Here is a 26,021-nt window from a genome sequence, read left to right as displayed (position 1 = left end):
ACTCCTGTAATTACTCGCTGTTCTCTGGTTCCTTAGACTGGATATTCCCCTCTGCTGTCATGATCAGTGTATTCACAACAAAGAGTGAACAGGAATCAGTGTAGGGATGCCAGTATTATTGTTCCAAAGCCATTTTTAATCAGGAAGACCATATTGGCTATACTTTTAGTGCTTGGAAAGCAACCCTTGAAGAAAGAATGTTGTATGAACTGCTTTACAGAAGTCCAGTAGGTCACGGTCAACAAACATTGCAAATAATTCAGGAGCCCTCCACCTGGTTATAATATTTGCCAAGTCACAACTAGGAAACATTAAAAGTACTTAAAAAGCAGGGGAATTGGGCACATTACTTAGAGTTCTTTCTAGGACAGATACATATTTCCAAGAGGGTTGATGTATTTGATTACGTTCAAGCAGGAGCAGCTAAGTAGTGCTTTGGACAAGCAAAGTATTGGAGAATGTATTCTGTTGTGTTTCTGTCCTGTCTTATTTTGAAAGCTGAGCTCGGTCTTTGATAAACAACAATAATTATAAAAACAATATAATAATTGATTGATTGATGATGATGAACTCGGCAAGGATGAAAAACCTGTCATCATCCAGATGTTGATTAATGACTATTGTTATTATCCTTCACCATTACTCAGGCTGGTAGGGGCTGATGGGACCCAGAATCCAAAAATATCTAATGGGACAAAGGTTTCCTAAACCTATCTAAACATTGTAAGGGCATAGCAAATTGTGTAGACCTTGGAAATGGAGATATCCACTCACCTTGAAGCTGTTGAACTACTGATATAGTCAACATTCATAAAATTTTGTGTACAGGCAAAGACAAGTGTTCTGTTTGGTTGCCTACTAATCAGTATGAATAACACTTCTCTTTATGTAAAACTATGCCGTTGCAATTAGGTATGCTTAGTTTTTTGTGGGTTTTTTGGGCTATGTGGCCATGTTCTAGCAGAGTTTCTTTCTGACGTTTCGCCAGCATCTGTGGCTGGCATCTTCAGAGAATGCTTTGCCTGGAAAAATTAGGCATGCTATTTTATTAACATTCAATGGGATCCTGTTCTTAAAATAAAAACTATCAAATTGCTTCAGGATGGCATGTTTTGCTGTTAAATGGTGGCTGTTAGTATTCTGTGGTAAAATCTAAAGTAGGCATTAAAAGGCTTTAAACTTGAACCTAATTAAAATAGGAAATCTAGCAAAGGTTTTTAATTTGCCAAATAAGCCAAGAGCCTTATAATGAACTCTGCTTTGGTGTATCAGCTCCCGTTGTGCAAAAATTATTTAAAGGCTAAGACAGAAACTTGTAAAAATCAGCACAGCACTTTTTAGCATGTGTGATCTATGCTGTACTCTCATCTGATCTGGCAATCCCCAGCTGTTTAGCAAAATCCAGTAATACTGTTTGGAAAATTCCCACAAAGGTGAAATCAATCAAAAATTGTATAAGAAAATTACTGGAATTTGGTTTACAAAACTGATAGGAAGGAAATAAAATTAAAATTAATGGGGGGAAATAATGGAATTTTAAGTAGTAAATAGCCCAGTGTCTTTCACTGCAATCCTCCCTCAGGATATCTAAAGAAAATACAACTCGTAACACATGTAATATATTCTGTCCAATATGCCATGTTGTATAAGATTTTTGTTTTAAATTATTGTCAGTCTGAATATAATTATTGTCTGAGTATATTACATGAAGTTTATATTATTAATATTTTAAATTTTGTTTGATTTATGGTTTGTTCTTTCAGCATCTCCAAGGAAAATTTCCACTGGAAAGTTTCAGCAGTTTATTGTTACTTTAAAGTTCTGTATTTCTGGGCCCTGTTTATGAATGGGAATCAGTCTGAGTATAGGAGTGTGAAAATGAGCCAGTAGCTATTCAAACATTTTAACAGAAAATGAAAACTGGAAAGTTTTAAGTTTCTTATTTGACTTCTTAGTGTCAGGATTGTGTGCCTTATTCTATATCATGATAGTTCCTCATGTGTCCATTTAGAAATTTCTTTCATTAGGATCCTGCCTTAGTCTTAACGCTCTTCAAAATCTGCATGAAAATTCATAATTTTGTGTGTGTGTGTGTGTTGCTCACAAAACACACATTTTGGTATGTGCTTTGTCCTAAGAGAAGTGTTTAGGCCTCTTTTAATTTCTGCATACTCCTCCCCCCTTTTTATGACACTGCTGCTGAATCATGTTAACACTGAATGTCTACCTGTATATTTTTATTTGGAGATATGAGGTGGATTTATGTTAAGATGAAAGTAAATACCAGAGCTGGGGAAAGTGTGGCCTGGGGGCCCTCAGGGTTTCCCAGCACCCCCTTCCTCATTGTTGAATTCAAAAATATTGGCATCATCCCACAGGTAGTCCTTTTTTTTTTTTTTTTTGGTCTTTTTCTAAGTTGTTTTACGACCAAGATATGTCTTTTATAAGGTAGGAAGTGATGTAGAAGTTGAATTCCAACTGACTTGATATTTTCCTAAAATGTCCAAGGCATTGAAAGTATGGGCAGGATACCACGGTCCAGGTATTCCACCTATAGGTCTGGCCCAATCCCATTCCTGGTACTTACCTGGGCCAACACAGGAGGGTGTTCCACTTGGAGCTACCGCCATCACACCCACTTTACCTGCCACCACCAATCCCTATGAAGACATCCACTATGTCCTGTAAGGGCAGAAACAGGGTGCCTTGCTCTATCCACATGACCAGGTAACCCCTTCTGATGTCACAGGCTGTGACTGGGGTCTTCGCAGTGAGTGGCAGTATTGGCAGCAGGCAAGGGGCTACAGCAGCTGTCTTATCTGGCCACTGTCATGGCGGAGTTTCTGAGAAACTCAGCTGCAAACAACTGATCTTTTTACACCAGGAAAAAGGACCGTTGGGCTAGGGTTGGGACAGATCCACCAGATCAGTAACTGGTCTGCCTGATCCCAGCCCAGGGTTATTGGCCTGTGTCATCTAACAGGATGACGCCAGGTTGGGGGGGGGGGGGAATGGACCTTTTGGACTGTGTATGCAGCCCTCAAGAAAGGGCAAAAATGTTGCCCTCCACTCCTTATAGGATTATGGGGGACAGGTCAGATTTTTCAGCTGTTTCTCAACTCCTGATATATACTAACACTTTTCTGTGTTTTTCGACATCCAAAAATTCCACTCACATTTCAATAGGTCAAATAGTAGTCTATAGGGGAATAGAGATGGGCAGAAAGGGGCAGCCAGGTGCCACTCATTCCAGCCCCAGATGGAGGCTGCAGCAAATGCCACGCACGGCCTCTGGCAGGCCTAACAACAACCTTCTCCTGGTGGGTTCTTTTTACACCATGCACAGGGTGACATTGGTGCACTCAAGTACAACAATGATGTCCACGTACCATGGTGCTGTTTGGGTGCTGCACCACACGGACATCACCATTGTGCACCCTGTATGGACGGGCACGCATAATGATGGTGCCCGTGCACCGATAGTAAGGATGGCCGTGTGTGGATGCCCAGCCCTACATAACCCTAATTTTGGCCCCAGGCCAGCGCAAAGCCATGAGGTTTGCACCCTTTACTAAGGACTGGAGAAGAAAGGGAAAGGCCGTGAGATCTGGCAGCCCTGTTTTGTACTCACAGATGTATTCAGAACACCTTTATTTTAGATGGCTTGCATATTCTTAAATATTTATAAAACGTTGTTCAAAGTGTTTCACTTATATTGTTTCTACAATCCTTGCTACTCCTCTGTTAATCTGGCTGCAGGTGGTTGGCTGAGAGACATTGGCTTGTTTAAGACCACCTGGTGGGTTTATGGCTGAGGCTAGCTTTGAACCAAGTTCACAGTTCACACTCTTAGCCATTATGCTCCGCTAGCTATTTTGGCTATATTTTAAGGCCTAGGGGATCCTGCAGTATTCAATTAAAATAAACATAATTTAATTTTTCATAAGTTTTGATTCATTCACCAGCCTAGCTATACAGCTTTAAATGTATGAAACGCCAAACAATTTTCCATTTCTTTAAATACTAAGCATTTTCATTACTTGACAGCCAGAACAGATCAGAAATGAAGGAGTATTTCAGGTGCTGCTGAGTGTAACTGCAACATTAAGTTCTCCAGTTCTCATTTTTAATGTTCTGGCAGAAGTCAGATAATTCTCTATAAACCCACTGCATAAATCCACTGTGCTCTACACCAGCTGTTAATTTTTATTTTAGACTCATTTCTTTTGCTGTATACTAGTGGATGCCAGTGACTTTTACACCTAATGTTTCATACAACACTGGACAGGTTTTTATAGAGCTGAGTTGGAAACAAACTCTTGCCATGCTTCATAAATTATTATCTTTTTTTAAAAAAACATCCATGACTCCATTCCTTTTGTGGCATGGGAAAGTTCCACACCACTGCATGCATCTTAAATGAAAAGAACTGGAAGTTAAAAAGAAAATACAGCATAGCGAAGAGTGAGTGAGAGAAATGTTAATACATAGTGGAGAGGTTTAAACACCTATTTTAGAACTTTAGGCAGGCATCAAGGGGTCTGTGACTATAACACAACTTGAAAAGGGGCAGCAAGAGTAGATTGAATAGCCTAGACTAAACCAAGCACTCTTGCAATGATCCAGACTAACCATTCTTAGAGTTGACCTACTGGAATCAATGAGACCTGAGTTAGAAGAAACTTGTCCTATTGATTTCACTGGATCTGCTCAAAGCAAGACTGGAAGCTTGACTGCTTAATGCCACACTCAGCCTGAAGCCAGTGATGGCAGTTATTGTGATGTTTGGCTACTTCTGGGGAGTTGCCCTAAACTAAGGAAAGTCAGGGAAACCTCATAGAATCATAGAGTTGGAAGAGACCTCAAAGGCCATCTAGTCCAAGCTCCTGCTGTGTAGGAACACACAATCAAAGCACCTTTGACAGCTGGCCATCCAGCCTCTGACTTTAACAATTTTAAACAGTAGTTTAAATGTCTATATGGATATATTTATTTTGAGATATGAGGTGGGTTTATATGGGTGAGTTTATGTTATGTCCTGTATATGTCTACCCAGAAATAGGTCTCCTTAAATTCAAACTCCCCCCCCCCACACACAAATATACAGTCGCCCCTCCAAGTCTGCAGACTTGAAATCGGCAGAGTTGATGATCCACGGAGGGCGACCCGCAATTTAGGTGAATGGGGTGTGTTCCCATGGTGCATGCCCTGTGATTGCGCACAGGAGCACACCCCATTCATTTCAATGGGACTTCATTATCTGAGAGTCTCCTAACCTGGGGGCGTTTGGAACAGATCCCCGCGAGTTAGGAGGGGTGACTGCACATGATTTTCATACAAGGAGTGCAAATTGAAATTGGAGCAATACAAAGATAGCTGTGTGGATGCTCCCATTTTTGCAAACAGCTGCCATAGGCTGGTTGTGTCCATTTGGGAGTCATAATGTGTGTGAGGAGAAATTTTCTTACCAAATGGAAATCAGTCCCTCAAAATTTGAAATTTGCCTCATTAGGAAGAACATGCTCAAGCTTTGCATTGTTTCCAAAGCTTTCAAGAGAAAAGCTTCATTTACGCATTATTATCGTAAGTAATTTTGGGCTCAAAGAACAAGTAAGTGACAGAATCAGTACACTGCAGCTCTAATACTTTCTTCCTGTGTCCATCTGTCCTGTGTTCTGCAGCCAGTGAGCCAATCAGCTCACAGCAGTTAAGGAACAGTAGTGTACAAGTCACATCTGCTATGTAACTAGATGGATTGTATACTTATTGGATATTATACTAGTTGTATAAAGGGGTGGGGGTGGGATTACTATAGCAATGTGATGTAAAACTGAAGTGGAGACATTCATTTACATACTATTGGCATGACTTACTTTCATTAAGGTCTGGGCTGCAAGTTTTAAGACAGTTTTGTAAGGCTGCAAAACTTAATCAGCAATTCACTTAATCAGCAAAATGTTTTATAATTAATGCTATAATTAGTGATTCCCAATTTTTGGTCCTTTAGGTGTTTTGGACTTCATCTCCCAGAATCCTGACTGTTGACCAATGTGGCTGGGGTTTTTGGAAGTTGAAGTCCAAAACACCTGGAGGACCAAAGTTTGGGAATCACTGATATAAGTGAAAATAATATTTAAAAAAAGGTTTTAGTGTGTCATGTGTATTCCAACAGAACATAAAAGGTGACCCAGCTTTGGACTTTCAATGGTAGAATAGCAGAATTCATTGGAACAGGGAAGAAACAATACATTTCTTCCCAGTCTAAATTCACCCTTTACTGCCAAGCTGGCCTTGAAGGACCTGGAAGGACCTGGAAGACTCCCAGAATCAATTTTCAGATGTGGGGAGAGAGAGGTAGAACATTCAGTTCTAACTGCCAGCACAATGTTGGATTTAGCCCCAAAGGTGTAATTTTTCCCAGCTAAATTTGAAACTGCCAGATTCATTTATTTAGTTCATTTATCAGTTTATCTGAGTCTGCAATAGTGAAAGTTTTCAACAGCTATTCTCTGAAGGTAAGGGAATTGAGTTCTTCATTCAGTGAGCCTAGACAATGTATGCAGCAAATAAGTTCAGAAAAAAGCAACATGGAATATCAAAAGAACAGATGTAGCAGAAAAGGAGGAGGATTAGCATTATATGTCAAAAATAAATTCATTTGTACAGAAATCCATGAGAGTGATCAGAGTGGATGAGTTCAGAGTATTTGGGCAAATATAAATGGAGAAATAAATGAATGCAACATTGTGGTAGGCATTTACTACATACCACCAAAGCATGAAGAATGGTGAATGATGCTTTTCTGAAACAAGATGCAAGAATTAGTAGTTAAGCTGTAATTGTTAAATTAACCTGATACCTGCTGGGGACTAACTCTGCTAAGCAAAGGCTCACCAACAAATTCCTGGTGTCCCTTGCAGACAATTTCCTATTTCAAAAGGTAAAGAACAAAGAGATCGGCAATTTGGGTCTTGATCCTAACCAATAGTTGTGAGTTGGTCATTGAAATTGAAGTAGTCAGTACTTTAGAAGGAAGTGACCATGTAATGCAAGAATTCACAATAAGAGTTTAGCTAAACACAGACCTTGGATTTTACAAGTTCAGAAAAAACCTGAGTGGAATCTCATGGCTAGACGTGCTAAAGGAAAAAGACCTCAGCAAGAGTGAGAGTTCTTGAAGGAGGAGTTGCAAAAAGCAAAATCACAAACAATCCCATGGAAGAAGAAAAATTGGAAACATCTGAAAATAGCCAATGTGGTTGCACAGCAAACTCAGAGGAGTTAATAAAAAAAGGGGGTGGGGATTATGTGTTAAGAATGGAATGAAAGAAAAACCACCAAGGAAGAGTATAGGTGTGCAGCCCAACTTTGTAGGAATAGTACAATTGGTTCTTCCTATCTGTGAGGTTGCCATTCATGGATTGGAGCATCCACGGATGCCCTGCCCTGTTCTCCCGAACGGTAGCATGTGCACACAGCTGTGCCAATATGCTTGGTGCACATTGTGCCACCATTGAGGAGAACCGGACTTGAGGTGCTGTGGAATTTGCTATCTGCAGGGCGATCCGAAATGGACCCACATCATCCATCGCCCACAGATACAAAGGGCAGACTGTATAAGGAAAGCTGAACCTCAGCGCGAGGCTGACTAGACAACCAAAGACCAACAAGAAGACATTTTTTCAGATACATTCAAGGAAGAGAATGACGCAGAGACAGTGTACAGAGACTGTAAGGAGTTTATCACACTGGGGCTAATTTCAGCATTAAAGATAGATTAAAGCACATTTATAGCATCCTGCAAATAAAGCGAAAATGGTGAGTAATTGCGCAAATGATTATCACATATAATTGTGCAAATAAAGTGATATCGGAAATGCATTGTTGCTGAAATCCCACAAGTAAAAAGATGCACGTTAATGCTTCTTTGTGACCACTTTAATGTTGGGTTTTGTGCGATGTCGTGTGAAATCGTTTCGTGTAATTATATGATTTATCTGGGATATTCATGGGATAAACTCCCAAGAATGGTAACTACACAATCCCTATTTTGCATTAGTTTTCTCCCAAAAATAGAACTGTATGCGTCCATCCAGCAGCAAAAACCTTGGCAAAGGATCTGGATTGCAGATCAAGATTAATAAGGACTTTGTCAGAAATCACCTAGCTAATATAAACAAGTTCAAATTTGCAGGTCCAGAGGAACAGCATCCCAGAATACTGAAGGAACTTGCTGAGGTACTTTCTGAACCACTTACCATAATTTTTTAAACATCTTGGGGAACAGGAGAGGTGCCGGAGGCCTGGAGAAGGGCAAACATTGTTCCTCTCAGCAAAAAAAGTCCAACCAGAAGATCCAGGAATCTACAGACCAGTCAACTTGACATCAATGTCAAGAAAAATATAAGAACTGCTTATACAGGAATCTGTCTGCAAATATCTTGATGACAAATGCAGTGATAAGTAAGGGTCAGCATGGATTTGTCAAGGCCAAATCCTGCCAAACTGGTTTTATATCTTTTTTAAAATCAGGTTACTAGTTTAGTGGACAGTGGGAATGCTGTGGATGTCATTTATCTGGATTTCAACAAAGTATTGAATAAGCTCCTCCATAAAATGTTGATTGCCAAGCTGATTAAATGTGGAATAGATGGGAACAATTAGATGGACCCATAACTGGTTGGAAATCTGTGCTTAAAGAGCTGTCATCGATGTCTGTATTTCAAACTGGAAGGAAGTCTTGAATGTAGTGCCTCAGGGCCATTAACTCTTCAACATTTTTATCAGTGGCTTAGATGACAGGGTGGAGGGAATACTTATCAGGTTTACAGATGACACAAAACTAGCAAGGGTGGCTAACACACTGAAAGAGAGGAACAGAATCACAAATAAACATGATCAATTAGAAAATTGGGCAGAAATTAATAACATGAAATTCAATAGAGACAAATGCAAAATTGTACATTTAGGCTACAGAAAAAAACAAAAACAAATGCACAGATATAGGATAGGGGATACATGGCTAAGGAGTCCTAAATGCAAAACAAACAAACAAAAAGCCTGCATTTATAGAAGTATAGTTTCCAAGTCAAGGGTAGTAATATTTCTGCTATATTCTGCACTGGTCAACCCTCATCTGGACTACTGCATTCAGTTCTGGTTGTCTCATTTTAAGAAGGATATAGACAGGTTGAAGTGGGTTCAGAGAAGAGCAACAAGAGTGATAGGAGGTATGGGGAACAAAACATATGGGAAAAGGTAAGAGGAGCTGAGTTTGTTAAATCAAAGACTGAGGATACCATGATTGCACTCTTTAAACCCCTCAAAGGCTGTCACATAAGACGTTATCACATGGGAGGAATGTCTCTCAATTTCGAAAGAAAAGAAAGTAGGGCCAATTCGGAAATGAACACAAGTACGTGGATGGTTATCACACTACAGAAGAACACAGCACCATCCCAAAGACAAAGTAGTGCGAATGCAAAAGAAATTATCATAGGAGTACATACTTTTCGTAGTCTAGAATTCGAATTAGCATCCCTGCACATGCTCAGTGGGGACAGAATCAGATCGTGACCTTTTTACACTTCCCACGGGGCTTGCTTCTGGTTCGGTGGTTTTGCCTTGTTTCACATTATTTGTTCATTCATTACCCTTTATTTCACGTTATTTAGGCAATTCATGTTATTTGTTCATTCATTACCCCTTATTTCATGTTATTTAGGCAATTCACCAATTCAAAATCAGTCCAAAGTAACCTTGTGCTTGGTTTGAGCATTGGACTATGACTCTAGAAGGCAGGGATTGAATCCCACTGGATGACCTGGTGCAAGTCACACTCTTTCAGCCTCCTCAGAAAATGGCAATGGCAAACCCTGGATTGGGTTCGAATTGACATAGCATTGACTTCGATTACATGTGATAACCTCTCACACAATAACGTGACACTGCATTGACCTTCCAATTTCCCCCATGTGATAACGACCATAGAGGAGGCGGCAGACTGGTTCTTTGCTGTCCCAGAGGGTAGGGCCACATCTAGTGGGTTAAAGTTACAGAAGAGTGGATTTTGATGGAACATTAGAAGGAACTTTCTGACAATGATAATAGATTGGCAGTGGAAGAAATTGCTTTGAGAGATGGTGAGGTCTCCTCTGGATGTCTTCAGAAAGAGTCTGGACAGCTACCTGCTGGGGATGCTTTAATTGGAGATCTTGCATTGAGCAGGGGATTGGACTCAATGACCCATGAAGCCCCTTCCATGAGTCATTGAAAACTACTCAATGGTCATCTTCAGTTATGTGTGATACCAGCATAATGACAGTCACAGCCACGTTATGTCTTAATGTCTTCAAAGTCCAGTAATTTTGTACTGTTAAGAAGCTTTACCTCTGACATTCACATGCAGAGCAGAATACATCTAACTCTTAAACTGGATCACTGAAAGTATTCACTTTAATTTCACTGAAGGTGTATGTAAGCAAAAAGGACTTTAATAGTCCAGTTCTCTTAATGCAGACTCAGGAGGGGTTTCTTGATAGATTACAGATATCTTGACTCCAATTCCCTTCTGAAATCAAACTTTCTCTTTTTTTTCTATAATCTATTAATGGCTTGCTTCTGTTGATTAGATTGTTAACAGAGCATACAACAATTCAATTCCCATTATTATTCACAGTCAAGCTTCCCATGGTGATAACTTCCTACTTCTGAAAATATAGGTGAAACTCAGAACAACCACAACCTTGATCTGAAGATACTGGCATAAGGACTGTGGCTGCCTACCCTGCCCTGATTTGTGTTAAATCTGTTCTCTGATTAGGAACCCTCCTTTTGCAACAGCTTCAAAAAAAAACAAAAAAACAAAAAAAAAAGGAAGGAAGGAAGGAAGGAAGGAAGGAAGGAAGGAATCTCTGTGGTTTCTACAATGCTCCATTTAACTATGCTGATTAAACTTTGCATTTCCTAAGAGAAAACCTAATATTAACAGGAATCCAGAATTTAATTTCTCTGTGCTTATCATATGCCTTCTACAACTGTGGTGAGCCACTGTGGCTCTCCAGTTTTATTTGTTTGTTTGTTTGTTTGCCAGCCAACGTCCATGAGCCTGTATGGCACTGCTGATGGTAAGGGCTTGTGGGAGTCACAGTACAAAACATCTGGAGGAGCACAGTTGCCAGTCTTTGATATGTAATCAGGGTTTTAAAAATATTTTGATCCACTAGACTTCCGGTTTTAAGTCAGAGCCAAGAAATCAGGTGGAAGCTATTAAGAAATAGGTTAGTAAAACTGTATTTTAAAGCATCTTGACTCCCTAGGTGAAAGTAGTGGATTGTATTAAGAGAAGAAAAGAAAATTAGATGGGGAAGGTCACAAATTAAGAATGGGATGGCATAGCTATTTATGGTATGAGAAAGCCAAAATGAATGCAAAATTTATAATGATTTTTTGGACTCAATCCAAAAATTCCAGGTTAGCTTTCACCACAAGAAGCCTTATACAAACAAGAATTAAGGTGGGATAAATGGATAATATATAGGGATAGTCTGGAAAAAAATCAGGAAAATGGAGAGTTAAGGAGATAGAATAAGATGGATTTAAGTTACAATGATTACAATATTATTAATTGTGGGAGAGAGTGAAAGAGGACTTTAGCAATCAATATGAAGGGGGAATATCAAAATTTGAGAAAGTAATGTGCATGAATGATAATAGTTTAATTAGTAAAATTTATAAAAGGTTGTTAAGATTTAATATGGAAGGGGAGCAAATTAAAAACAGTGATTATCTGGGCAAGAAATGTGGGTCATAATATTTATTTGAAACAGTGGGAAGACATTTGGATTAAGGGTTTGAAATTTACATGTTCTTATTATTTGAAATAAAACTTCTACAAAATGATATACAAATGACACTTAACCACAGAAAAATTGACAAAAATTTACTAAGGTGTAAGCATGTTTGCTGGAAGTATACTAAGCATGTTGTTATCTTTTATCACTTATGGTGAATTGTAGAAAAGCCGAAAGATATTGGTTTAGGATTAATAAATGGGTACAGAAGATATTGGGGCTTAATACAGCTAGAAGCCTGGAATTATATTTATTACCTATGGTTAATTTAGATCATAGGAAGGGGAAATGAGTAAACTTTAATAAGTTATGTGGTGAGTCCTGCAAGACTGTGGTTTTAGCAAGATACTGGAATAATAATAATATTTCAATTTGTGCTGAGTGGCTACAGAAGATGATGGAATTTGCTCATTTAGGCAAGTTAACAAATTTAATAAAGAGAAACCCAAAGGAAGTTGTGTTTGTTTGTTTGTTTTAAAATGTGGTGACCTTTTATGAAATATTTAAAACAAACAAGGGGGTTATCAGTGCTATGGAATTCAATTACTGTTAAATATGGCTGAGTCAAATGAAATCTAATTTATGTACAGTGAACCCTTAGTATCCACTGGGGTTTGGTTACAGGATGCATCCGTGGATGCTCAGATCCCATTAAATACAATGGCATAGTGAAATGGTGTCCCTTATATAAAATAGCAAAATCAAGGTTTGATTTTTGGAATTTATATATTTTTGGAATGTTTTCAAGCTGTGGATGGTCAAAAACATGGATAAAGAATCCGTGCGTATGCACGGTCAACTATATATGAAAGAGAAGTAAATCATGAGTGATAACCAACTTTGATTAGCGAGAAAATGGAATGATATGTTGATATGTGGATAGGTGATAGTTTTAAATTACATTTAGGGAGAAGTGGGAAGTTTTAATGGGGAAAGGATGGGAGTTGGGGAAGGATGATGTTATAAACTAAAACTGTGCTTATATTGTATGTATTCTATCTTATTTTTTTGTGTGTGTACATGGTTTTTTCTTACTCTTTTTCTTCTTCTGTTTTTCCTTGAAATGCCAAATAAAAATTATTGAATTAAAAGAAGATCCCCTAGTTTACTGAAGCAGTATTTAAACACTGGTTTTGATAACCCACTGACAAAAGCCATGAAGTGTCATTTTTGTCTCATTCACAAAATAGTTCTTAGAAGATGGCACCTAATGAAATACACAAAATGCACACTTAACCTGAAAACAGGGGAAGCTTTTTTCTTCTTCAGAAATTTATATTGAAGTCTATGATTGAAGACTTGTATGATTAATTGGTCTGGGGCTTAGGGTTGAGTTTTTGGAGGGTTTTTTGTTTTTGTTTTTTGAGATTGGCCAACAGCTTTAAACGTCCTGATTGCTACAAATGGAAGAGAAATGGCCTGTTTAACTCCCAGAGCATCTAGTACTGATATGTAGTTGCTTCAGACTTAACTAAAGTGGAGGAAGGAATGATTTCCAAACATGGAACAAACATATCCCTCAGGAGAATCTGTCAGTGTGCATGTAGTGCTATCTTCAGGCAATGGAAAAAGTTTGAAATTCCATTGCAACCATAAATATGCTCAATTGGCAGTTATTGGTGTTCATAGCAACTAGGCATTTGGTTTAGGAAACCTTAAAAACAAACCCGCAGAAAGAGAATCCCTTAAGAAGGACAAAACTATTAATAGACAGTGATGAGTAATCAGAAGAACCAAGAGTCTGTAGTCCCTGCTGCCTGATCCCTCATTCAGTAATGGACTCCCACAGACTTTTCACATTAAGGTTTGATGGATGGTTGCATACAGTTCAGATGCTCAAGCTGAGTAAATAAGGCAAGATAGTAACTTCACAGATTACCCTTGAATACCAGGATTATTGCATTGTATGGGGCCTTTTTTGCTAGGTGTTCCAGAAGCTAGAGGTGAGGTGGCCCAACAACTGAGCCTATGGAAAACTTTAGGAAATCCAGTGGGCCCTTGGTATCTGCTGGGGTTAGGGTCAAGGACACCTGTGGATGCGCAGGTCCCATTAAGTACAATGGTGTAGTAAGATGATTCCCTTATATCAAATGAAAAAATCAAGGTTTGCTTTTAGGAATTTATATTTTTTTGGAACATGTTCAAGCTGTGGATGGTTGAATTTGTGGATAAAATAACCTCTAAACCAGTGATGGCGAACCTATGGCACGTGTGCCAGAGGTGGCACTCAGAGCCCTCTCTGTGGGCACATGTGCCGTTGCCCCAACACAGAGTTTTCCAGAGTTTGTTACTGGAAAGCCAGAGGAACACGGCACTTTGCAATAAATAAGTGGGTTTGGGGTTACAATTTGGGCACTCAGCCTCTAAAAGGTTCACCATCACTGCTCTAGACGTTGCCATTCAACACAGTACAACACACATACTAACTCCACCATTAACATAAAATCATAGACTCATAGAGTTGGAAGAGACCACAAGGGCCATCCAGTCTAACCCCCTGCCATGCAGGAAATCTAAATCAAAGCATCCCCGACAGATGGCCATCCAGCCTCTGTTTAAGGAAGGAGATTCCAAATCACTTTCTCCCAACCAAGGGTCCCTATATACTCCACACACTTCCATGTTACCACCCTCTGAAGATGCTAGTCACAGTTGCAGGTGAAACATCAGGAATAAATTATTTCAGAAAGCAGCCACATAGCCTGAAAAAAACACAGAAAACTTTGGATGCCAGCAGACTTGTGTGCTTTCTTTTCTCTCTCTCTGTTTTGCTCTTTAGGCATGCTCAGTTTAGGACTGCATTTCCCTTGTCGGTTGCTGGGCAGATGCACATAACTGCAGTAGGATCCCATTCTTTTCCACCTTATTGTGTTGTTTTTCTGCAGACACTCTTCTGCAACCTAAAACTGAAAGACTTTTGCTATTTAGTAGTCTTTCTCCAGACCCCTTTCTATTCTCTGAATGCTGATACTGTTAAAAATTTCTAGCTAGACAGAAGATGAGGGAAGGGGCTAGGTGAATATAATAAGCCTTTGTTTAAAAAGAACATCACCATCAGAGGCTTTATTAACTGAGGTTTGCTAGCATTCAGATAATCTGTGTATTAGGTTATGACTTCAGGTACTGAACCCCATAACAATATAGTGATACATGTTCACATCAGTTGCTTCTAGTTGCATACCCAAGAAAAGTACAAGAGAAGAGTGAAAGAATTGTCACCAAACTAAGTCTAGCAGTTTTCATCTTTGTGAGGAACAGGTCTTTTGTAAAACTAATGGCTCTGGATTGATCATGTCAGACCAAGCTGACTCAAAGTACTTGCTATCGCTCACAACAATATATGTTGTTTAGAGGATCCATTCTCTATCCCTACAGTGACTGTCAGGATTGCAGCTAAATGCAAAAGAAAGAAGGATATCTTTAAAAGGTCACCAATGACTTCGTTTCCCTCACTAATCAAAAATCCTAGTGTTCAGCCCTGCAAGCTCTGGCTCAGCTACACCACTGGAACCCCAAGGATGACTTGAGGCATTTTAATTGGAAATGAGGTAGATTTTTTTTCCCCTTCTAAACATCAGGAATAATGAACTGAAAGAGCTGTTTGGCAATGGAATAGACTGCCTTGGCAGGTGGTGGACTTTTCTTCTCTGGAAGCCTTTAAACAAAGGATGGGTGGGCATCTTTCACAAGTTCTTTATTTGTATATTCCTGCATAGTGTGGAGTTGGATTATATGATCTTTGCAGTCACTTCCAACACTTAAGATTCTGTGAACAGCTAAGCATATGTTGACATTATGGAATTCACAATTCCATGGGGGAAAGCTCGTTTTATTCTAGAGCATTATGTGCTTTATGTCCACTACATAATTTTGGAAGAGGACAGTTTATAACAGAAAGTACTAAATGGAGTTCACTCTAGAATCCAATTCTAGGTTAGTCACACTCCTGAAACGTTTGGGGATATTTGGCCAGTGTAGTAATCTTCAGTACACTTATCCCTCCACATTCACTGTGGTTAGGGGCACAGGACCCCTGTTATTTGCAGTTTTTCCAGTGGAAAAACTGCAAATAACAAAAACACTGTTTTTACCTGAGAGAACAACTCTCTAGGAATCTTTAGGTCCTCCACAGTGCAACTCTATGGTCAACATCTGCCAGACATTGAGCATATAATTGCACTGGAGGAGCTACAAATGCTTAGTGGAGTGTTTGGTTAAAGTTGACCATAGAGTTGCACTGAAGGACCTGAAGCTCGGCCTTGGATTTGCCTGAGCTAAATGATTGTTAACCAAGATGGGGAACATAATATTTCAGACCTTGGCTATACTCGTCGTCTACTAACAAGATTGCTATTTTATTGTTTATGTCTTAAAACCAATATGTATTAAAGACATAAATATTAATCCAAGAGTACTGGAAACTAACGATTTTAATCGTGTGTAGCTGTATGCCTTTAGGGGAACTCTAGGAGAGATGGTGACTAGCACCTGATTTGCCTGAATTAATTGAAGAGACAAGGATTTTATTATGATTTTAAATGACTGCATAAGGGTGCATGGCACCATTTATAACTGTGTTCAGAAACCCACAAATTTTTACTGCAATTTTCTGTAACTATGTGTTGTTATAATTCTGTGACTATTGGTCAATGACCGAATAAAATTTTACTACTACTACTACTACTGAAGGACCTAGATATTTCTAGAGAGGACTTGTGGACTTGAAGTCCATGGTCTTGAATATTCACAGAGGTGTGACCTTCATTGTTTTCAATGTGGTGTACCCCCGTGGCATGCACTCCGCATGTGCTTGCGGGCATGCAACCCATTCAAGCCTATGGGGCTTGAATATAGATGACTGTGGCCCGTTACAAATGGGCATAAAAGTACGGACTGGGTCCATACTAGGGTTAGGAAGGGGCGTCACTTCTTCATGCCCCTAACCCTAGTACGGACCAAGTCTGTACAAAACAGTGGCGCCCTATGCACATGGGCGCCGCCATGACTACGTCACGACCACAGCGCCTCTAAACGAGGCGGCGCGATTGTGATGTAGTGGGGCCACACAAGGGCGCCTAGGGCACCCTTTCTGCGGCCCCGGAAGGAGCTCCGTTTCGGAGCTCCTTCCAGCTTTGCGTCACTGGGCTCAGCCTTTACATGGCTGCGCCAGCAATGCAAAGGAAAAAGGGGACAAGCGGCCCCTTTCTCTTCCTCCCTGCCACCGCCAGGTGTCCTTGGGGCTTGAAGCCTTTTGCAGCTTCCCCACGGCCTGGAAAGCGGCGGATCAGGGCCTCGGAGGCTGCCGTTGTGGCAGCTGAGGCCCCAATCCAGTGGGGAAAGGGCCGGTTACAGGCCGCCCCAAACAGGCGGTCTGTAACGCACCTGTATTAATAAAATCTGTGAATAATCAAATCTGCAAAAGCCAAAAGTGCAAATGTAGAGGGATGAGTGTATTAAAACTGTTATGATTTCGTAGAAGGCTTTAATTATGCCATTACTATGTGAGGATTTGGGTTCAATCCAACATTAAAATAAAACATGTTTCAGTTGTTCTGTTATTGCACTTTATTTAGTTACAGATAAAATTTCCACGACAGAATAGTAAATACTTTCACTGCCAGCTTTACAGATGCCAAGTATACATGCACTCAATGTTTCCTGAGCAAGGTCTAATAAAATGGATGGTATATCAGCAAAAGCAAAATGTGCATAATTCCTAGTTATTTCTGTGAGGGTTTGGCAGTTGACCTGTCCAGTGAATTGTGGCCTAAAATATAAAATGCAAAATGGAAAGAGCTACCAATGCTAAAAACCTTAGAGTTTCTTAAGGTTGTAGCTATCTTCAGAATTCCTTATATTAGTGAGTTACTGTAGCAAGCAAATACTAAACTAAAACAAAACCTCAGAAAATAGTTTTGAAATCCAAGGCTGATATACATCACAGTTTCAGCTTTTGTTTTTTGTTTTGTTTTTAAAGGAGGTAGCTAATGTGCCTAGTTCACTGAAATACGTATTCTACTTTCCTCTCGATTTTGAAAAACCTTGCAGTCCTTTTTTTCTCCTCCTTCCTTTTAATCACCATAATAGAATTAAAAAAAGGAAAATTAAGGCAGCGGCTGAGGTTGAGTTTGCAAGCAAATACTCCAGACACTCAGAAACAGATCACAGTGACATGAGGTGCAATTCCATTTGCACTTACTTATTTTTAAAACTGTTAAAAAATGAAAAATTAAAATTACTGGACTTTGTAGAACCTGCTCCTAAGATCCAAAGGATAGAGCCATGACAGTTAAAGTCCTCAACACTGCAGTGTGGCAGCAGCCAAAGTGGGAGACGTTCTATCATGATAATGGCAGCATTGTTCAAAGTACACAAACAACTCAACACAATACTTTTATAGGAAATTTGCATAATGTATTTTATACTTTGGAGTTGGTCCAAAAATGGTATCACTTCTTGTGGATTTTTACTATGCAAGTATTCATCAACCACAATTAATGACACAGTGGGCTCAGGACATAGACTGAAGCTGCATGTATTTATATTCCCAAGACTGAATTCTTATCTTTGATACTTTTAGCAAGAGATTTTAAAATAAGGCACAGATCATTTAGAACTGCTGTTTGAAAATGAAAATGATTTTTCTTTTTAATGTCTATGCTTGTTGGTTACTTTGAAATTTCTGTTGTGGACTGGGAAGTGCAATATCTGCATTATAATTTAAGGTTTTCCTGTTTTCTTATCAGTTTGTGATGTTATACAAATCTTCATGTTTGACAACGGATTCATCAAACTTTGGTGTGTTATCTAATGGGACCAAAACTGCTGTAAGCTTTTGAACTCTGTTCATCAGATACTTTCAGTGTCGCTTCAACAAACACCTTGGATTTCTTTTCTTTTTATTCTAAAAAGCATACTGATAAACAGATTTTGACCATGCTTGATATTTAGATTTAGCTTTACACTCCAAACATTCTGTGGAAATTTAAGACAAACTTTGGGGCCAATCACACTACACAATTATAGCACTGTGAATTCCACTTTAACTGCCATATATCCATCCTATGGAATCTTGGAATTTGTTATTTGATCAGTCAATGGATTTTACTGCTGAAAATTTTAAATGCCCCTCCCTAAATAGCCAGTCCCACAATTCAGTTCTTTAGTGTGCACAGTCTCTTTGTCTTTTCCCAGCAACTTGCTACTTTGTTTCCATTTTGCAAAGAACTTGGTGTGAAACACATTTTAACAATATTAAATGAATTAATAGTAAGAATAAGAATGTCAGCTACTGATGCAAACTGAGCATCCCTTATCCAAAATGTTTAGGACCAGAAGTATTTGGGCTTTTCGATTTTCTCAGATGTTGGAATATTTGCATATACATAATGTGGTATCTTGAATTGGGACTCTAGTCTAAATTAATGAATGAAATTAATTTATGTTTCATATACACTTTATAATATATTTAATAATTTTGTGCATCAAACAAAGTCTGTGTACATTGAACCACCAGAAAGCAAAGGTATAACTATCTGAGCCATCCATGTGAAATATTTTGGAGCATTTCGGATTTTGGAATTCCAGATAATGGATGCTCAATCTGTATTGAATTGAATCCAGACTTGGGGGGCTAAACAGACTGGTATAAAATGCCAGCATCATTGTGAAATGGGGGCGTGGCGACTGCATGCCCCAACTCCTCCCCAATGCCACCGTCATGCTACACACCATTTCTTTGGTGCAGCATTTAGACATGCTGCATCAAAGAAACCTAGAACAGCTGCCACCACTGTGGCAAGGATAGCTTTTTGCTACTTTAAAAAGGAACTGCATTTTGCCAGTTCTTTTAGGCTTGGGAAAGCGCCAGATCAGGCCAGCAGTGTGTAGTTGCTGTGGGCCTGATCCAATGTTGAAAGGGGCAGCGTCAAGCTGCCACTTTGGGTCTGTCTGTTTTGCCCCTTCCTCTTGCTCTAAGCAAACAGATTGAAAGAAATCATGCTAGTTAACCATGAGTGCATGGTCTCAGCTAGGTTTGCTGAGCAGTAAAATCCTAACTCAAAAATACACCAGCTGTAAGAGGTAAGAATTGCTGTAAGTATAAGATTCTTCAGCTACCTGAAAGGCCCATCAATCAGCAGAACCTTCTTCTGCTGGCTAATCTTTATTGACAGAACAATTTTATAGAAGAAAAACAGAAAAATGGGACAGAGATGAGATATGCAAAACAGGAGCAGTGTTATGTCCGATCTAGCTCAGGAATGAAAGCTCAAAGTTATGACAGAATGGATGGGGGGAGTCCTGAGTAATTTCCACACCTCTAGATTGGAAGGGAATAGGATGCAGTGCCGCTTCAGTTGGTCTAGTGTCAGCTCAGCCAACCCTGCTAAAGAAGAATGTGATAAACAAAGGTACCATTGCCTTCTATGCTTCCCCACTATGGTCCTCTGAAAGTGCCTCTGTGTGTATTCATAAGCAGTTTCCTCATGCACTGATCTCACTGTTTGGTACATGAGAAGTTTGCTTGGGTAACTAACTCTTCAATAACCTTTTTTGTGTTGAACTGACTGGTGCAATTCCACTGGTACATGTGAGCTTTGGCTTTTGAAATTACACTGCAAGTAAGCAGTAGCATCTGTGTGGTGCACATGCTGGAGAGTGGTGTGTGACATAGATTCCTTTCTTCCCTTCTCATATGGCTGAATATTTGTATAATGAAACTTTATCTTTTTTAACTAATGTCCACAGACAAAAGTCTCTGGTGTAATTTGTTCTGGTTTTGGATGGTGCATGGCATGTTAAGTCTGAGATTTTGACATGCTAGCTTGTTCAAACGTAGTTCCCTTTCAATATTACTTACAGTCAATGAGTGTTGAGATTCCGAAGATTATCACATGGGGTAAAAAGCATAAAGGAAGTGTATTGCTACCGTCATTCTTGCGTGATCAGGGGAAAGATTTTCACATAACATCATCCTCCTATCGTTCTTGTAATGTCCTTGAAATGTCATGCTACTGGAATAACCCATTAACAATAAAAAAAGTGTGAATAGCTTGGCGATCACAATTCATTTGCACTATTGCAGAACATATGAAAAGCAATTACGATTCAATAGGATATATAGACAATTTGTCAATCTATCCAGGTGCAGTTTGGCAGAAACGCATCTACACAGGAGGGTTAAGTCAGCGGCAAGAGATGAACCAGTTTTCCACCTTCTCACAATTCTTATCCTAATGAGATGTCTTCTGAGGCTTGCGTGGTCACTCTCGTTCCATCTGCGCAGGTGTGAGATCTCTCAAGAATGATAAACGCTAAAGGCTGTTGATGTGTGGAAATCAGTTGTGCTCTTTGCTGCTGTTGAATCATTAATGAAGTGTTATTGCGACTTGTGTGTGAAAGTAAGTGTTTTAATATCGCAATTGTATTGTTCGTGTTCAATAACGATAGAATAATGCTACAGAGCTGGAAAAAGCCCTGTGTAATAATCTTCTCCATCTTTTGGATTTATGCAACCCCCCCCCCCCCACATCTCTTTTGTGCATAATGGTTGGAAATTTGTCTAAACCCTTGTCCTGGTGCTTTCTGTCGGAATGGTGAAAAGGTGGTGACACTGATAACCTGAAAATGTAAGGAAAAGGTTGCAAAATGTTGCAAACCAGAAATTCTAATTTTCATACAAAATAAATAACCCTTTTATATTTGTTTTAAAACAAGTGAATAAAAGGCCTTTTCTTTTTAGGAGAAGAAGAATAAGGAAAAATAAAGCTCAGCTAGCTTCAGTTTGAAAGATGGACCCATTTCATTATCCTGCTCCTAAAGGAAAGACATTGAATGATGACATGAAATAGAGACTTGTCCATGATAACACCCTGACTTTGGAATGCCATCTCCTAAGAGCAATTCCTGGTGCCAAATTTATTGATGTTTCCATGCCAAGCCAAAATATCTTCAGTTTCCCTGTTTATGAACAGTTGGTTGCTCCTGCAGATAATCTCACTGCTGATTATTGATTTATTGATTTTATCAGATGTTTGTTTACTCTATATATTATGCTGTATATACTTGACTCTAAGTCACATATAAATTGAGGGCAGGTTTTGGAGGCAAAATTAAGGTTTTTGATATGACCTGTGGATAAGTTGAGGATAAAACTTAGGGGCATATAACAAAGGATGTAAATGACAAAGCAAAGGAAAACAATGCCAAAGAACTTACAAAATGCCAATAGGCATAACTTTTGGACTCTCACTAAAGGCAAGATGGGTGAGAAAGGAGCGGGGGATCAGTACTTCCAAGACAGATTATACCTTTGCCTTTCACCAGGGGATCATTCATTAAAAAAAAAGAGTTATAGTACAGTACTTACATTCACCTGTGGATAAGTTGACTCAGATTTTTTGAGTCATTTTTTGACTAAAATGTCTAGATTTATACATGAGTATACAGTCATCCCTCCATATTTGCGGCTTTGATATTTGTGGATTTGATTATTCACTGATTTCATTAATATGTTCTCTCTAGGACTGTCTAGGTCCTCCAGTGCAACTCTGTGGTCAACTTTAACTAAAAGTTGCACTGAAAGACCATTTGTAGCTACTCCAGTGCCATTCTATGGTCAGTATATGTTGGACATTGACCACAGAGTTGCACTGGAGGACCTAGAGATTTCTAGAGAGGTGTCCTCTTAGGTAAAAACAGTGTTTTTGTTATTTGCGGTTTTTCCATATTCACAGGGATCTTGTTCCCCTAACCCTAGCGAATATGGATGGACAACTGTATGCAGTAGTTATTATTAGGATTTTTATTTGTTATTTTTATATACTATGCTACACTTTAATTAAGAAGAATATTTAGCAGGATAGTTCATAACAATGACATTTAATTCATAACCATAAAGTCAATAGTTTTCTAAAGCCAGAAACAGGCCCATATAAATGTTGGCATTAAAAACCTGAAGGTTTTATTTTATTTTATTTTATTTTATTTTATTTTATTTTATTTTATAGGCATTCAATTTAGTTTTCAGAATAAAGAAGTGAAACTAATTTCTTCTCTAGTTTTAACATTCCAGTCTTTTCTTTTTGGCAGACAGTATTCTTGTCTTTTACCCTATTTTCTCATCTATTAAAATTCACACTATTTTTTCTTGGTTTTCCTTTGAAACAGACTTAATTTAGTTGTTTTTCAACTGTATCATATGCTAGAAAAAATATCAGCCTTTAAAAAAAAACCTGGCCTGTCATATTTATTCCCTAATTTTTCTACTATGCTTACAATTCCATGTTTTGAATGATTATATTTTTTTTCTTCATTCCTTCTTTTCTTCTTTCCTTTTCTTACTATTGTAAGAGGCTTGAGAGAATGGGAATCTATCTGCTTTCTCAGAGGCCTGTGCACAACATTAACAAAGGAGTTATCAAATCCAGAAATCTAGTGGAGCTTTAAAAGTTTGGTCATGTCAGCAATAGACAGCTAGTGCTCAGGAGTATAAACAGTCTGTGGAACTGTGCCTGGAGGGTCACCTTGGAAAAAAAGTCATTTTGCAGCTTTTGATAAATTGTCAGCTTTGCAAAAAGAGTTACACAGTTATGCAGGGGAGGGAGGCAAAAGACAAATAATCAGAAAAGAACAGCTTCTACAGACTGTGTATGAGACCAGCTCACACTTTGCATGTAAGTGTGCTTTTTCATTGTTTGATAACCTAATTTGTTTTAATCAACAAGATACGGATTTCAGTTTCTTGAACATGTATTTAAGGAAAACTCATGTTATCAAAAGTAGTACCTGACCTTGGGACCTATTCTCATTGCATTTAGAAAGGAGAACAGGGTCTTGTCTGCACTGGCCAGGATAATCGAGGGCAGCCCAACGTATCCTGGCTCCACAGCTACCCCGATCTGCTCCCATTAACCACTCATCATCCCTCCACCGTGGTGTCTGTCTGCATGGATCCTGCTAGGCTGCCTGCTGCATCCACTGCCACCATCAGCTGCTCACTTATGAGGTCAGAACAAGGCATCCAGCAATAGTCACATGGCTGGGCTGCAGAAAGAGTGACCCATAGGGGCGGTGGATGCACCAGGTGATCCAGTGGGACACCCATGCAGACAGCTGCTGCAGCCTGGGACCAGAGAGCTCTAGATCTTCTCGGAAGATCTGGAGCAACAGATACATTTTTATAAATTATGTTAAATATGTTTTATCCCAGTTCTGATGCAGAATGTGCCAGACATTGGACTTCTTGCAGGTGTTTAGGGCATGCATCATCCAAATAGGATGACACCAGAATGGGAGAAGGGAAATGGGCCCAGGAGATATAGAGTTCATGAGCCTGAAGCTCAGTGTGAATCCACTGTGAACATACAAAAGAGTGAAAGATCATGCAGGGGAATTAGAGTAGGTTGAACAAGCGACTGGCCCAAAGTCTCTCAGATAACATTGTGTCTGACTGGGAATTTGAAGTTTTTGCAGTTTCAGTCCAGCCATTCTGACCATTACATCAGACTAATTCTCTCATTACTTTAACAAATAACACAAAAAAACCAAATCCAAACAAAAAACAAACTCCTGATCACCTGGAAACATTTTTTCAGGTTGCCACCAGGCAGGCTGGTATATTTTGCCCAGTCTCCAGAGAAGCTGAAAAGAATCCCTTGACCATTACCCACCCTTGTTGTGGATCAAAAAATAATAGGTTTGTAGCATTATCTTGGTGATCTACCCTTCAAATGTTTGAACATACTATCACACTGCCTGGAATTACAGTGGATCCTTGTTATACGCTGGGGTTTGGTTCCAAGATCCCCCGTGTATAACAAAATCCGTGTATGCTCAAGTCCCATTAAGTTTAATGACATAGCAAAATGGTGTCCCTAATAAAAAATGGAACATCAAGGTAAATTTATACTTTTTTGGAACATTTTCAAACCGTGTATGCTTAAATCCGTGTATAAAAAATCCGTGTATAAGAAGGGCCGACTGTAGTCTCATACCCAATTGCCATCTTACCTAATGGAACTTACTTTACAGGAACTTTGGACCTTACCACACAGGGCTCCTGGGATGGGCTGAGAACGGTCCAAAAGGGGCTGGGAAGGGAACGGAATGAGTGGGGGATGCATTTTACTGCACACAAGTAACTCCTCACTCGTTCCGTTTTGCTCTCTTCTGTTCCCATTCTGTTCCAGAGGAGGCAATTCTTGGGAACTGTTCTGAACAGTTCTCAAAAATTGCACCCTCTGGAACAGAATGGGAACAGAAGGGAAGGGAACAGAATGGGTGAGGGATTTCCGTATGCAGTAAATTACATCCCCTCTCTTTCCAGGCTCCTTCCATTCTGTTCTCAGCCCGTTCCGCGGAGCTCCTTGTCATCCTTTAGTCTATTTTCTTCTTAATCTGCAGTGCCCAGAATGGGACACAGTGCAGGCAGCCCTCTGTATCCACAGATTCTTTATCCATGGATTCACCTATCCATGACTTGCCAATATTTTAAAATATATAAATTCCAAAAAGCAAACCTTGATTTTGCCATTTTATACAGGGGATACCATTTTACTATTTAATGTGATTTAAGCATCCATGGGTTTTAGTATCCACCGTGGAACCTGGAACCATACCTCAGTGGATTCCAGGGGCCCCCCATACTCAAATTGAGGTTTGACCAATGCAGAATTGAACAATGAAATTTCTTCTCATTGACATTATCCTGTTTATGCAGCTTAGTGTTTGCCATTTTAGCTGCCACATTGCACTGGTGACTCATGTTTAGCTTGTGGTTGAACATTATTCATTCATAAAGGAATCTCCCATTTGGTGGTGTTTTTGTTTTTGTGGAAGAAGAATTTGATGAATGCAGAAAAAGCCCATGTTGAGCTGGAAACATTTTGTTAAAAAAAAACATATTTCTTTTTATGCTGCTTCGTGGCCTACTTATAAGGGCATTCTCCAAATAATCTAGTTGGATCATTTCTGGTAAATTATTGCAATTGTTTAGAAGTAAGAAGCAAATACATATCTATGGTGTGATTCTTCCCATTTATGTAGAGGGAGGGGTAAGCTGAGTGATTAAAAACAGATCATACCAAGGAGAGGAAGGGAAAATGTTCCTGTACAAAACAGCCTGACTCTGATTTCCATAACATGTAATGGCACATGCGATGGATAAGC

The 26,021-nt window shown here is 39.2% G+C and overlaps 2 protein-coding genes across 4 annotated transcripts in view; both read left to right on the top strand.

Moving 5' to 3' along the window:
* Positions 1–26,021, top strand: part of NCOA3 (nuclear receptor coactivator 3) — a 1,019,275-nt gene that overhangs the window by 463,560 nt on the left and 529,694 nt on the right. The window lies entirely within an intron of this gene.
* Positions 1–26,021, top strand: part of EYA2 (EYA transcriptional coactivator and phosphatase 2) — a 201,098-nt gene that overhangs the window by 30,466 nt on the left and 144,611 nt on the right. Inside the window, exon 1 of one of the 2 annotated variants that reach the window (XM_042465926.1) lies at positions 8,213–8,238. The exons of the other annotated variant lie outside the window; for it this stretch is intronic. The gene's annotated coding sequence lies outside the window, so the exon portion shown is untranslated. Of the gene's footprint in view, positions 1–8,212; positions 8,239–26,021 lie in introns of those variants that run through there. 2 annotated transcript variants of the gene reach the window in all.

Source organism: Sceloporus undulatus, chromosome 4, assembly GCF_019175285.1.
Source record: "Sceloporus undulatus isolate JIND9_A2432 ecotype Alabama chromosome 4, SceUnd_v1.1, whole genome shotgun sequence".
NCBI lineage: Eukaryota > Metazoa > Chordata > Lepidosauria > Squamata > Phrynosomatidae > Sceloporus > Sceloporus undulatus.
The sequence above is the reverse complement of the archived record's forward strand: the minus strand, read 5'-3'. Positions and strand labels throughout refer to the sequence as shown.